This window comes from Sipha flava, unplaced genomic scaffold, assembly GCF_003268045.1.
Source record: "Sipha flava isolate LNK unplaced genomic scaffold, YSA_version1 1_pilon_pilon, whole genome shotgun sequence".
NCBI classification, from domain to species: Eukaryota; Metazoa; Arthropoda; class Insecta; order Hemiptera; family Aphididae; genus Sipha; species Sipha flava.
In genome coordinates this window covers 5,490,084-5,503,979 of record NW_020272783.1, presented here as the reverse complement: position 1 = coordinate 5,503,979, position 13,896 = coordinate 5,490,084, and the positions used below count along the sequence as shown (strand labels likewise).

General features: G+C 31.0%; 1 pseudogene; it reads left to right on the top strand.

Moving 5' to 3' along the window:
- The first annotated feature begins 6,130 nt into the window (after positions 1-6,130).
- LOC112682000 lies at positions 6,131-13,566 on the top strand (annotated as a pseudogene).
- Positions 13,567-13,896: the final 330 nt, after the last annotated feature.

Sequence of the window (13,896 nt, the reverse complement as noted above, 5' to 3'; positions counted from 1 at the left end):
ACTACCTACAGTTGTGTTCCGTGAAATGAGCTAAACTATATAAAAAAATGTTAATATAAGCTGCAACAGTTAAACTAGTACCTTGGTTTGAAGGAGGTAGATCAATCCAATACAGTGATTCTACAACCTTGAAAATATACCTGAAAAATGTATATAGTTTAATAAGTTAATTCTTACTTCAACCAGAAATTCAATTACTATTACAAAAAATTAAATAAGGAATGTACAATAGAAAAATAGTGTGGATTTGTACGGACAAAAAAATATGTGTACGATGCGTATCAAAAGAATCGAAAAAGTGAAGATGTTCTATATTGAATCAATATTCAAAAGCCGGTTGCTAAGAAAACAATAAAAAAAAACTTAGAGCCAGTATATTTTAATATTTTTTAATTTGTTTTCTTACGCCGAGTATTTTTAATCATTTTTGAGAAGCTTCCTTTAAATTTTCTTAGACAGGGGAAAAATGGTTCCATTGTCCCTCCCCACCATAGCAAGCCTGATCGTAATGACTGCGATGTGACCCGCGAGTGTTTGAAAAGCTGATTTCTTCGCATGAGTTACGCAAGAGTTACAAAATACGAACTTGAAGATGACCGCAAACGGACCGTTACGTGCACTGCTTCGTATAAGACACGTAGAACTTTCTGTGCAAGCAAATTAAACATTACTTATAAAACCGGTCTCGTTTCGGCACACAAATGCAAAAGATGCAAGCCACTTTTATGACTACGCAACGGTACGAAACCGCGAAATATACATGCTATGTGTAAGCCTACTACGCTGCAGCAAGAACACAACAATTTTCGCATGGCTTTTATTTCGACCGCGCACGTCACTTGTAATTTATTGTGTGGTTTTCACCACTTTCGGAAATATATATTGCAGTTGATTAAGAACTAACCACACGAGCGTTCGCTACATTGTTCTATCGTACTTGGTGAGAATCAAGAGGACTAAGATTAATAAAAAAAAAAAAAAAGGCAAACCTCCCCGGTCGGGTGAGACTCAACGGTCACGTTCATCAGGAAGCGTTTGCGCTGCGACGGATACACTGGCTATAGTTGCATTAGATAATATCGTTTCCATTTCTTTCAGTACGCCGATACGCACAAAAATGTCTTCTCCCTTCTTTCTGCGTATATTGACACGAAATCAGTGGCGGATGGCACAAAAGATATAACGTTCGTAGTGAACCGAATAGGAATAAGATATTCCGGTTCGTATTTATATATATTTCAGAACTTATATCAGTTCAATAAACAAAAAATATATTACACCATACAAAACGTTTCGTGAAGACCATCGTGTATAAAACAATCGTTTTATGGCTTGTGAACGTTGAGATATATTAGAATCGGATGCGTATAACATATTTTTGTCTGCAATCAAGACATTTATTTTTTTTGTCCATTACATCGATGTTATCGACACAATTGTATTGCAGAAATCTTCAAGAGCAATCTTACACGTACACATACATAGTCTGCGGTAACACCGAATATAGCTCTGGACCATCGCACATAAAGCAAATAAAACAATATCTGAACGCCACACTCCCAACAACAGTGGAAGCCTGGCTATAGGATTTAATTTCTAAATACATATAAATCATCTCAATAATGATTGCAAGTATATGATATAAATGTAAATTGTACATGTCACCGGCAATATGGATAATCCGGTATTTTGCAAAATGCCTAGGCACTATATAAAATTCTAAAAATCACTCGGCAATATACATAATACGAGCTTTGCCTAACTTGGCATTATGTATAATGCCAAACGTGGAGTAGGCAAGATAATAAAAATAAACGAAATTGGGCATCGCTTATTACCAACGACTTTACTTACCGTTTATCATAAATGTGCGTGCACGATTTAACGCAATAAAGATTAAGATTCTTTTACTATTATAATAATAAATTTGAGGTAAAATATTGAACGTAATAATAATTTTATTACAATATCGTCATTTTTCTTGTCATTTTCGTGTCTCGTTATGGTTTACAACTATGTATACTATTTATATGAAGTCAAATTATTATAACAAAATACAAATTTTTTTTTTAAAAATTTGGCCACTAGTTTTTTATCTGATAAACAGTATAATGAGTCGATAAAAATTCAACACACAAGAATTGGGCGAGGATTTTTAAAATTTGTAAGTTCAAAATTAAAAATATATTTGCCTTATTATGTTGTGTATTTCAAAATGTCACTTTTCTACAACATGTTATAATAAGTAAATAATAGTTTATATAAAATATTTATATAATAGTAATAATATAATAATAGATAAAAATTAAATGTTGTCTGTAATACGAGTAGGTACTCGTATTACAAATAATACCTAATAATATATAATAATTATAAAAATCTTAATGTAATATAATATATAATAAAATGTTTTGTACTTTGTCTAAAAAAATATTGGCATTTTGCATAATGCCTAGGTATTTTATAAAATATTTAAGTTATATATAAAATAATATTGAAAATCATATTTTTTATTTATATTGCCTAAAATGGCAGTATTAATATGGTAGGTGGCGGGCTGACTTCCGTCATCGAAGCATGTCCGACCATGTAGTTGCTTAACACGAATGGTACATCGGGAGGTGTTGTTAACCCAGATCGGCGTGTATCTTACGCGTCTTGTCGCCACACCAAGTTTGGCCCAGCTAAAACTGAGGTCGGACTCGATGAGGCTCAAAATTTTCGCTTGATAGTTTCCGAGCGGTGACTGGTCGCTCGGGGTCCCTCTAGTTAGGGGACTTTCACGGTACGGAAGTCGGCAGTCCGCCGCTGGTGGTCCGGTTAGACCACCCAGGCTTCCTGGTACCCCAGGGGGCCTGTTTCGCCCATGCCTTTTGAATAGTGTCGCGCGCTAATAGGTGTGTGGAGGAATCTGGCCCCGGCCGCAAAACCCGGACTTCTTGCCTAAAATGGCAAAAATATTGGCAATTTGTATAATGCCTAAGCATTTTCCAAAATATCTGAACTATCTATAATTCCGGTAACATATATAGGTACTGCAGTGAAATTTTATTGAAAATTAAAAGAAAGGTATCTATTGGATTTCATATGTATTTATTCAAAAACAAAAATAACTAAATATCATAGAATCGAAAGGAAAGTGTACTATATTTCTTATTATATAATAAGGATATATATGTTTATTTATATACGCAGAGGTACATTAAAATGTGGACAGAAAAGGCCTCTGACATAAGATTTAAAGCAACTTTTTTGAGACATCATATAACTCATATAATACTTACATTATTAAATTGAAAAGTGCTGCTCGAAATAGTTAATGAAATTAATAATTTATAATCTCTAAGTATAAAATATTTTGGATTTTACTCTTCCATTTTAAAGATTCCATTAATTTATTTAATTTTCAACTTTTTTTTATCCTTTTTTTATGTTATTTTTAAGATATGACTATATTTTATTCACACAGCACACAGTGTGTTATATGTTAGACGTTATTATATTTTGTATATATACCTACTATTAATTTCAATAATTTTTTTTATAGGTACTCTTTTTTAGTATTTATCGATATCGTGCCAAATCGTACAATAATATTATTCTAAAACAGTCTAACCTTTCCAATGAAAGTCAAGTCAATATATTTTAATGAAGTTTATTTAAAATGTGTGTATTTATATAACATTAGTTTTTATTTATAAGTATTATACCTTTTGAGAAATAAAAAAAACAAATTGCGATAAAATAATATTTTGTATGATAAATGGAAACTATGATGTTCGAAAATAAAAATGTAACTGAGAGAATCAACGACATGCATCGCACGTGTTTAAAATTTTATTCAAAGACCAAGCATGCAAGAGCGGGGTTGCTAAATTAAACTACAATAAATCATAATTAATGTAAATTAAAAAAAATATTAATATAATATAAATATAGAAATTAATAACATACCTTATCATCATTAACAAATGTAAATATAAATATCTATATACTAATAAATATATAAATACGGTAGAAGCCGTTTATTAAGAACACTTTTGGACCAAGGAGAAATGTGTCAATTAACAGATTGGTTTTATTTATTAAAACATTAAAACATATAGTTCGAAAAAAATTATCTACTAAAATAAAAATGTAATTGCTAAATAAAATATGTGTTTATCGTTTATATATTGTTTTGCGTCCAGTAACTTGATGATCATGGTTTCGTAAAAACAATGTTGCCCAAAACCTTTTTCATCCACACGAAGCAGGACTGCTCTCCTGAGGACACTTAGGACTTCTACAATTTTTTTACTTCATGGGGATGTCACGGTTTTTTCTTTTTCGTCGTCAATGAAGCATATATTAAACTGTCCGAAGATTCATAACCGCATTGCATATCTCTTCTCTATTCGAACCTCTGCAACATCGAGGTATGAGTCCATGTCGATTTACTCTTCGTAGGCTTCTTCGATATTTACATTGTAATTACAAACAAATTTGGTGATCACCAAATAACAGGAATTTTTGACGACCATGGCCCTTATTATTTGAAAAAACCGATCTGTTGATTCAATAATCCGATTGATTTTCAATACTTTAATATTTATATATCTATTATAGCTATATTACTTAAACGCCAAAGGTGTAAAATTAACATATAATTTGCGCCATAAATAATATTTTATATAAATATTAAAAATTCAATTATATTTTAAATCCATAAAATATGTAATAATGTACATAAAAATAAATGAAAATAAATATAATTTTAATAAATTTATTGAATTTTCAATCCAATTTTTTTCGTGTATTCTGAACGACTTATTTCACCAGCCTGGTATTTCTTTTATTGAAAAATTATATCTTCGTGAGATATTTTTTTTTTTTAATATTAGGAGGAGAGTTGATAAATAATTATATTTCGTAATTGTAATTTTAATAATATATTAATAGCTATATGAACAGAATATTAAGCCACATAAATAGGTCTTTTAAATGTCGATGATATGATTTAGCTGTTTTTGCTGTCTTTATGTCCTTATAAACTTATTATTTATAATTTCAGCATACAGTTTAGAAGAAAATATATTTGAATCAGTCGATGTTTTTAAAATGTAATCAGTAAATTTATAAATTGTTTGATCTTTAAATGCGATGGACATTAAATCTACAATAGCATCAGATTATTTGGTGCAAGAAAGAAAAGCCAAACCAAAATAAGGATAACGATACAATTTTTATATTGCTTATCTCGTTTTGATGATTGTCTTCCACCGATTTTTTGTAGGTATTATCCTTTTATGCATCTCTAAAAAACGCGTCTGGTGGTATATGCAAACTAATTTCACTCATTATTTATTTAAGTATATAGATGAAATCACGAAGACCAACTGATACAGAAATAAATATTTAGTTGATTTAAAATAAGTTATTGATAAAACAAAATACGAAAATATTACTAATATACAATACGTTCGTCATTATAACTTTTTAATTATTGATTTTTAGGTAGAAAAAAATCATTTTAACGAAAAATTAAATTATATGATTTTATTCACCTAATTATTTTAAAAAAATATAAAAAAACCATTTTTTTTTATTAATTATGTATTTTTATAAATGTATTAATAAATTTTTTTCTATTATAATTTTATAGAAAAAATATTCTTTAAATAAATATTTAATTTTAATTAACCCAATAAAGTTTTAATGTATAGTACTCAAATATTGTACTTTTAAATATTTAATATATTTTGTACTAAAATATATACATATATAACATACTCAATGCTCGACTTGGAAAAATTAAAGAAGGGGGACTCTATTTACTTTAAAAAAAAGAGCGTCCCCAAAACTTGTTAAGCGTTATAATTATAACATAATAATAGTAGGGGGACGCTAAAATTTCTAATAATTAGTTGGGGTATTCCATCCCCATGAGTCCTCCCTCAAGTCAAGTCGAGCTCTGAACACACTTATACATTTTTTTTGTTTAGGTTCACGTCACTTTTTGTTGCAAATTTTCAATTCAATATTCAGCGTCAGCTTATCTACTTAACTTGGCAGATCTTTAAAATTGGAGGGGACAGAAGAAGTCGCTAGGTGTTTAATATATTAAAATAAATACAAGTGGAAGGCACTTAGAAAAGTCATTGCGATTGGTGTGAGCATATTCTTATATTTTCTTTAACATTCTAATCGTGTAATGACATTAACGAAATTTATTGCTTTGGTGAGTTTAATTTTATTTATTACTTTTTTTTTCCATTAATAAATAAAAATAATAATTGGTAATAATTTTATTAAAAAAAAAAAAACAGTGATAGTATTAATTATAACAATTCAGTATTTTTTAATGTATACTATATTCAATCAATTCGTTAACCAAAATTTAAAAGCCTATCTCGTTTATTATAAATAATATTGAGTAAGTATTATTCTGGTAAATAACTAGAAATATGTAACCGATATTATTTGTTAAATAAAAAATAAAAATTTTATGAAACTATAGACATTTTACATATTTTGTGCAAGATTATAATTTAAATTAATATGTTCATTATACTTTTAATTATTTTATTATTTTATTGAATGCAATTTTTATATATTTATTAAGAATATAATATACCTTTTTAGTCAACTAATATGGTATTTTCCTATTTTTTAATATCTTATGTTTATATATTTTCTAACTATTCAAATCTTACGTTTTATTAAATTTATACTTACATCTTACATTACACTTACATGTTATTCTACTTTAAATTTAAAATTTTATAAAGTAATTAATTTTTCAGTATTATTTTTCAAAATATTTCATTAATTTTATGAAAATCATAGTGATTTATTTCATGATAAATTGAGTCCATTAGGTTTATTTGCAAAGCTAGTCCGTATTTACAAATATAATTTTTGGCTTGTATATTATACAGTTACTATCATAATTTAAATTTATTTATATAAAATATATATTAAATTGAAAAATTTCAACCAATCTGTTGTAATCGTCAAAAGATTGCTTGAAATTTTTAATATTTTTAAATATTTTAACTAAACATATAGGTAAGTTCAAATTATTAGGTAGTGGACATTTATTTACAAAATCATCTAATTTTTGTTTTTATTGTCTACAAGACATCTTAATCTATGATTTTTTTTTTATACAAATTGAGTGTATATAGCAATAATTATTAATTAATTTTTCGAAAGTAACAAATCATTTGAATAATTTTGATTTTTAATCCAAAGATACTCGCGGACATGAAGTCTATTTTTAACGAACGATTTCCTATGTTAAAATGTACACATCGTCATAAGACTGTGGTTTATACGCGTATTGATTATAGATAGGTACTTTATTTTGATTTATAATGGTTCAATATACAAACTAAAAATTTAACTCTACCATATTCTATGATCTTCCATTTTCTATATTTCACGTAGAAAAATATCAATAATTCGACGTTTTTATTGAACATAATCAACTAATGGGTAGGTTCACAGAGAAATAATATAAATAAATTAGAGATTAATACATCAAAAAGATAGGAATTATTTTTATATTTAAAAAATTAAAATTAAAAATATTTTCTTGAACTTCAATAATTAAATTTTTTATAGGTAAAATCATATTAAACTACATTTTATCTATGTAGAGTCTAAAGATTCAACATTATAAGTTATAATTTTTTAGAAAACAGGTGGTCCGGTATTCGTAAATAAATGGTCTTGTTTTGTTTACTGAAATAAAAAAAATTATAACTGAATAATAAAAATTATACTTTTTACCTACCTTCATCAATTTTTTTTAAACTTTTCATTTATAGGCGACTAATTCTTGCTTTTGCTTTTCATTTTCTTTGCCCTTTATTTGCCACTATGTTGATATGTAATCTTATTCGGCCACCTTACTGTATTAAACCATCACTTATATTTTCTTGGTAATAAACTTTTTGTGCGCAGGCTTTCTACTGTAAGATGTTTCATAAGAAAATTCTGCCCCCCCCCACACTATGTAGTCTACTTATTCTAGCTTTTAATATTTTATAAAATAATGTAGATTATACTAGTTGAATATCATTTATATTATTATTTATTAAATTGACATTTTCAATAATCGTCTAAAAACGTTAATATTTTATTAATTTAAATATGCCACACCTTTACCTACTAATGACTTGGTGCAATGATTGAACATTATCCATCTTTTTTTACTGATAGCCCTATGAATACATTATTAATTATAGCATTATAGTAATGTGTATATTAAAAAAGTTAAAGTATTTCGTTGCACCATCTATTCTATTGTTTAAAAAGTACATCAATATTTTTTTTTGTTAATTCTTTTGTTTTTTGCTATTGTGTTTGTAATATGGATTTATAGTATGTAGTTAATTTATTGTTTGTTGTTCATGTACCTATCATAGGTCCCATGTATACGAATATATTAGGCGCATCTTTATTAAAAAATACAACAATAGAATAGGTTTGTATTTTGGATATATTAATTTTAAATTTTAATGGGATTCTGTGTATTCGCACAATGTTATCATTTTTTTGTTACAACTCTATGCCAATATAGTAAAAAATGTATGTTTAGTAATGTTTTTAAGTACCAATAAACTTACAGTAGAAACTTATTAGCAGAGTCGTATTTAGAATTTGATGCCCCAGGTACAGTTTTATTGCCACCCTTACATGCAGTGCCGGATTAAACATTTGTGAACCCCTAGGCAATTAAAATTTAGAGCAAAATTATTTTCTACTTACATCTTTAATATTAATATCAAATTATTAAAATAAACAATTTTAATAATAACCAAATATTATTAATAAATAAAATCATGTTTATTAATTTTTTTATTTGCAAGGAAAATTAATTAATAATATATTATTTTTATTTTTTTAAAAAAAAATGTATTATTCTTACCGCATATAACACCTACAACTTAATATATATTATATTTCATAATGACTTTTGTCCTATAAATCCCTAAGGTGGGTGCCTATTCAGCCTAATGGGTAATCCGAAACTGCCTATACATATACGTATTCGATTTTCAAGAAAGGTAATATTTATTATCTACAAATTTTATGCGATGAACTTTTGATAATATTATCATGAAAATAAAAATCGCCATGTGGTCACTGCGCAAAATCTTAAAACATTAAAATTTTTTGATTGACGAATGAAAATAGATGATGGTTACAAAGAAATGCTGCCACCCTTTGATTCCGAAAAAATGTGCCGCCCGGGGTGATGGTATCCACTCCCCCCTAAATACGTCCCTGCTTATTAGTAGTATTTGTATCATTATATTTGGATTTATGACGAGGTCCATTTACACATTCATAATAAATATGCTATTTAATTAAAAACAGACAGCCCATGAATTTAATCGACAATTCTCTACGTTCAAGTGAAAATCTGTACTTACAATTTTCTCCTGTCCACATATTTATTGTTAATATTTCATATTTTTAAATAATTTCAACTACTATTTACAAATATATACACATTTTTTATTAATTACTTTCATATTTTATTCATTTAGCTACAACAAAACCCAAACTAAATTCTAATAAATTTGTTGAGAAGGATTTAAAAGTTTAGACTATAAAGTTTTATTTTCAAAATAATTGAAGATAATTTTAAAAATAAGTATATATTTATATTTAACAGTTCGTTGATGTTTAAAACTTGGAAATATGAATCAATTACTTAACATGAGAACAAGGAGAACCTCTAATTTAAATTTATAGATTTATAATTTTTTTTATAATAAATCTATCTTTTAACAATACATTTTGGGCGATAACAACAAAATGATAATAAATAACAAAATATAATATTAATAATAACAATTGCGAACTTAGTATTATGTAGACATCATGTATCATAGGCGTGTCCACCAGACCTCCATGGCTGGGGAGGCCAGTTATAAAATTTAAATGTTTTACTTACTATAGCGATCTATAATCTATATCTATATTTGCGACTTATTTTTGTTGTATGAAAATTATATAGCACCTGGAATTTTTTCACCCTGTCAAATTAAAGATTTTCTTGATCTTAAAATTGGTTTCCTATGCTATTACAACTATGAACTAATAAATAAGGCCTATTAACTAATGTGCTGCTTATTTATTTTTTATAAATATTTTATTAACTATACATCAACCTTCTATACACATCTTATTACAGTTATTACATAATAAACAGTTATTTATTAGTTTGGTTAAACAAGTAATTTATTAAAATATTACAAATAAAAAAATTCAATATATTTAAAATTTAAATTCACCTTCTACCTAAAATTACCTACTGTTACTGTTTCAGCCACGGATATAGATACTATATATTTGTGGTTTCATCATTATAAGCCAAGAGGCCAAGAACGTCGTTGGGGACGTCGGTGCCCACTCTGCCTTCCCCGTAGACACGCCTATGTCATGAATAAACATAGAATATTAATAAATTAAATATTTTTTTAATGGGTATATAATTAAAATTGAATTAATCCTATTTAACTGTTGTTACTTATTTGTTAGGTACCTTAATATCTACTTAGTTTGTAATTGATCAAATCCAATATAATGATTTTTTGTATTCTTACATTTTAATTTTTTTTTTTTTTTAACTGTGATGAGATTCTAATATATAAGTAGTATAATAGTTCTAAATTGATACCAATTACATGATACTATATAGATATTTCAAAATTTGGTAAGGCACGTGTTCTATGTTATGTTAGTCGTGTGTATTTGTAGAATTATAAAAGCAATGATAAATCATCATATTATGCAAAATATGATTCTGAGCCAAAATTAGTGTAATATAAATATAGATAGGTATTGAAAATTTCAATGATTAGAAATATAAAATGAATCATGATTTTTAGAATAAAGAAACATCATAAGTCTGTAGGTTTTAAACTGTAAATAAACGTATAGTTATTGATAAATGTTTTTTAATAATAACTTAAGCACTGAACCACTCCGATAAATATATGTATTATCATGTATTTGAAAAATTATAATTGTGTACTGCTTACCAATTTTATATTGATACAATTCATTTCAAATTTAATTTTATGAACACATTAAAGAAAAAAATATTTATCACGTTAAATTACCGTTCCATTTGAAATTTAAAATTAGACGGAAGATTTATAACAATATTATTACCACGAATTAATATTTACGTGTAACGAGAATTTAAAACAAACATTTCTTGTTTTTGTACATTGCACTTGGTACCTATAATTTTCGTTTTGTTCAACTGTAAGATAATCTATAGCCATGTTTCATACGTCTGAAAGCAAAATACGTGTTTAATAAACATTAAAATGTTTGGTTTTTTTCAGATCCAATTTTGCGCGACTGATTAGAACGGAATTTAGGTGTTGTGGTATTGCGATATCGTAAACGTTGTGTGAGCCATGACCGTTACGGACAAGGATACGAACTCCTCGATGAACAGTCGCGATGACGCGTACAAATGTTCGTTGGGCAGTGACGATTTCATACTGGTGGAAGAGATTATTTCCGAACGGAAAGTGAGCACCATCGAAACGATGCAGGGCATGTGCCCGTGGCTGAAACGGAAACTGCGCGGCATGGTGGCCATGAAGAACGTGAAACGGAGGCTGCCGATATTGACGTGGCTGTCGTGTTACACGGTCGAAGACGGGCTGGGTGACGTGATGGCCGGCGTGACGGTAGGCCTGACAGTGATACCGCAGTCGATGGCGTACGCCGGGCTGGCAGGTCTACCGCCCCAATACGGCCTGTACGGCTCGTTCCTGGGCACGTTCATCTACACGTTCGTGGGCAGCTGCAAAGACGTACCCATGGGACCGACGGCCATCGTGTCGTTGATGACGTATAGCACGGTGCACGGCTACGAGCCGGCGTACGCCACGCTGCTGTGCTTCCTCACGGGCGTCATACAGCTGGCCATGGGAGTGTGCGGCCTCGGCATCATCATCGACTTTGTGTCCGGCCCCGTGTCGTCCGGGTTCACGTCCGCGGTCGCGCTGCTGATCATCGCGTCCCAGATCAAGGACTTGATCGGCGTGCACGGCACCGGGTCCAGCATATGGGAGATGGCGTGCTCGCTGTACCGGGACGCGGGCAACATCAGCCCCGGGGACACAATCATCGGGGCGGGGTGCATCGTATTCCTGTTGGGTTTGCGGGTGATCGCGGAGGTGCGCATCGGCCCCCCGGATCCCAGCCAACAGACGCCGGCCGAGAGGTACACGAACAAGAGCCTGTGGTTGATCGGGTCGATCAGGAACTCGATAATCGTCATCAGCTGCACCGTGCTCAGCTACGTGTTCATCGAGTCGCGCCGCGGCGATCGGTCCGCCGACGATACGCTACCGTACAAGATCATCGGCCACGTGCCGGCGGGCCTGCCCGAGTTCCGCGCGCCTCAGTTCTCGATGCAGCACGGCAACCAGACCGTGGGCTTCCTGGACATGGTGTCCGCCATGAAGTCCAATATCGTCGTGTTGCCGCTCATCGGGCTGCTCGAGAACATATCCATCTGCAAGGCGTTCGCGCGCGGCAAGACCGTGGATGCAACCCAAGAGCTACTGGCCATCGGGCTGTGCAATATCGGCAACTCGTTCGTGCACGGGTTCCCGGGGTCCGGTTCGTTTAGTAGGAGCGCCGTGAACAACGCCAGCGGCGTGCGCACCCCGTTGAGCGGCCTGTACACCGCCGTCCTGGTCATCGTGGCGCTGCTGTTCTTGACGCCGCACTTTTACTACATACCCAAAACATGTTTGGCCGCGGTCATTGTGACGGCCGTCGTGTTCATGGTCGAGGTGCGGGTGGTCAAACCGATTTACAGGTCGAAGAAGAGCGACCTGATTCCTGGCCTATTCACTTTCTTCGCATGCTTGTTCTTGCCCCTGGAGATCGGCGTCCTCTTCGGGATCGGGCTCAATCTCACGTCCATCCTGTACCATGCGGCTAGACCGAAGATATCCATTAGGGAGTATAAGACCCGGGCCGGTTTCAAGTGTTTAATGTTGACTCCCGACCGGTGCCTGGTGTTCCCGTCCGCGGACTACGTTCGCAACCTGGTCACGAAACACAGTCTCAAACGGAATATGCCAGTGGTCATCGATTGTTCCCACGTTTATGGAGCAGACTTCACCGCCGCCAAAGTCATAGAAATGCTCACCAAAGATTTCTCCGACAGGGGACAGGCGTTGTTCTTTTATAACCTTAAGCCCAGCGTGGTCGAAGTGTTCAAAGGTGTCAAACCAAAAGAGTTAGTGTTCTACTATCACAAGAAGGAATTGGACAGATTACTACAAAAAATTGCTGAACAAAGAAACCCAGTATTAGAGCCATTGCTACAAAAATAGCTAGTACAATTATTAATGATAATATGTGACTTAACTACAATGATATATTATGTTGAATGAAATAATTAAGCGAATGTTATTTTTAAGGGAATGCGCATTTAATAATACTTGTAAATGGTTATCAATTAGTGGGTTCGATAGTAAGTTTATGCTTAGATACTTTATTTATGTGTGCTTAAAATACATAATTTGATTTTGGTTTATCTTAAACCTTGATATTATGTAAATTGTTGTTGAATTAAGTAATATATATTTAGAACGATAAGTTTGAAATATTTGTAACCTAGGTTAAATATAACAATGATTGGTTTTTAAATATGAAAAAATAACTATCAGCTTAGCCCAATTTTTTTTAATAGCTTAATATAAAAAAAAACCCCACCGTTTATTTACATATACTTAATTAAATTTGTTTTGAAGAAAATAAAAATTTAAAGATGAATTTTAATTATAAATAAATACTTTGGAAAATTTGGAAAAAATAAGAATGAAATGTTATGATTGAAAGGAATCCTTAATGTTT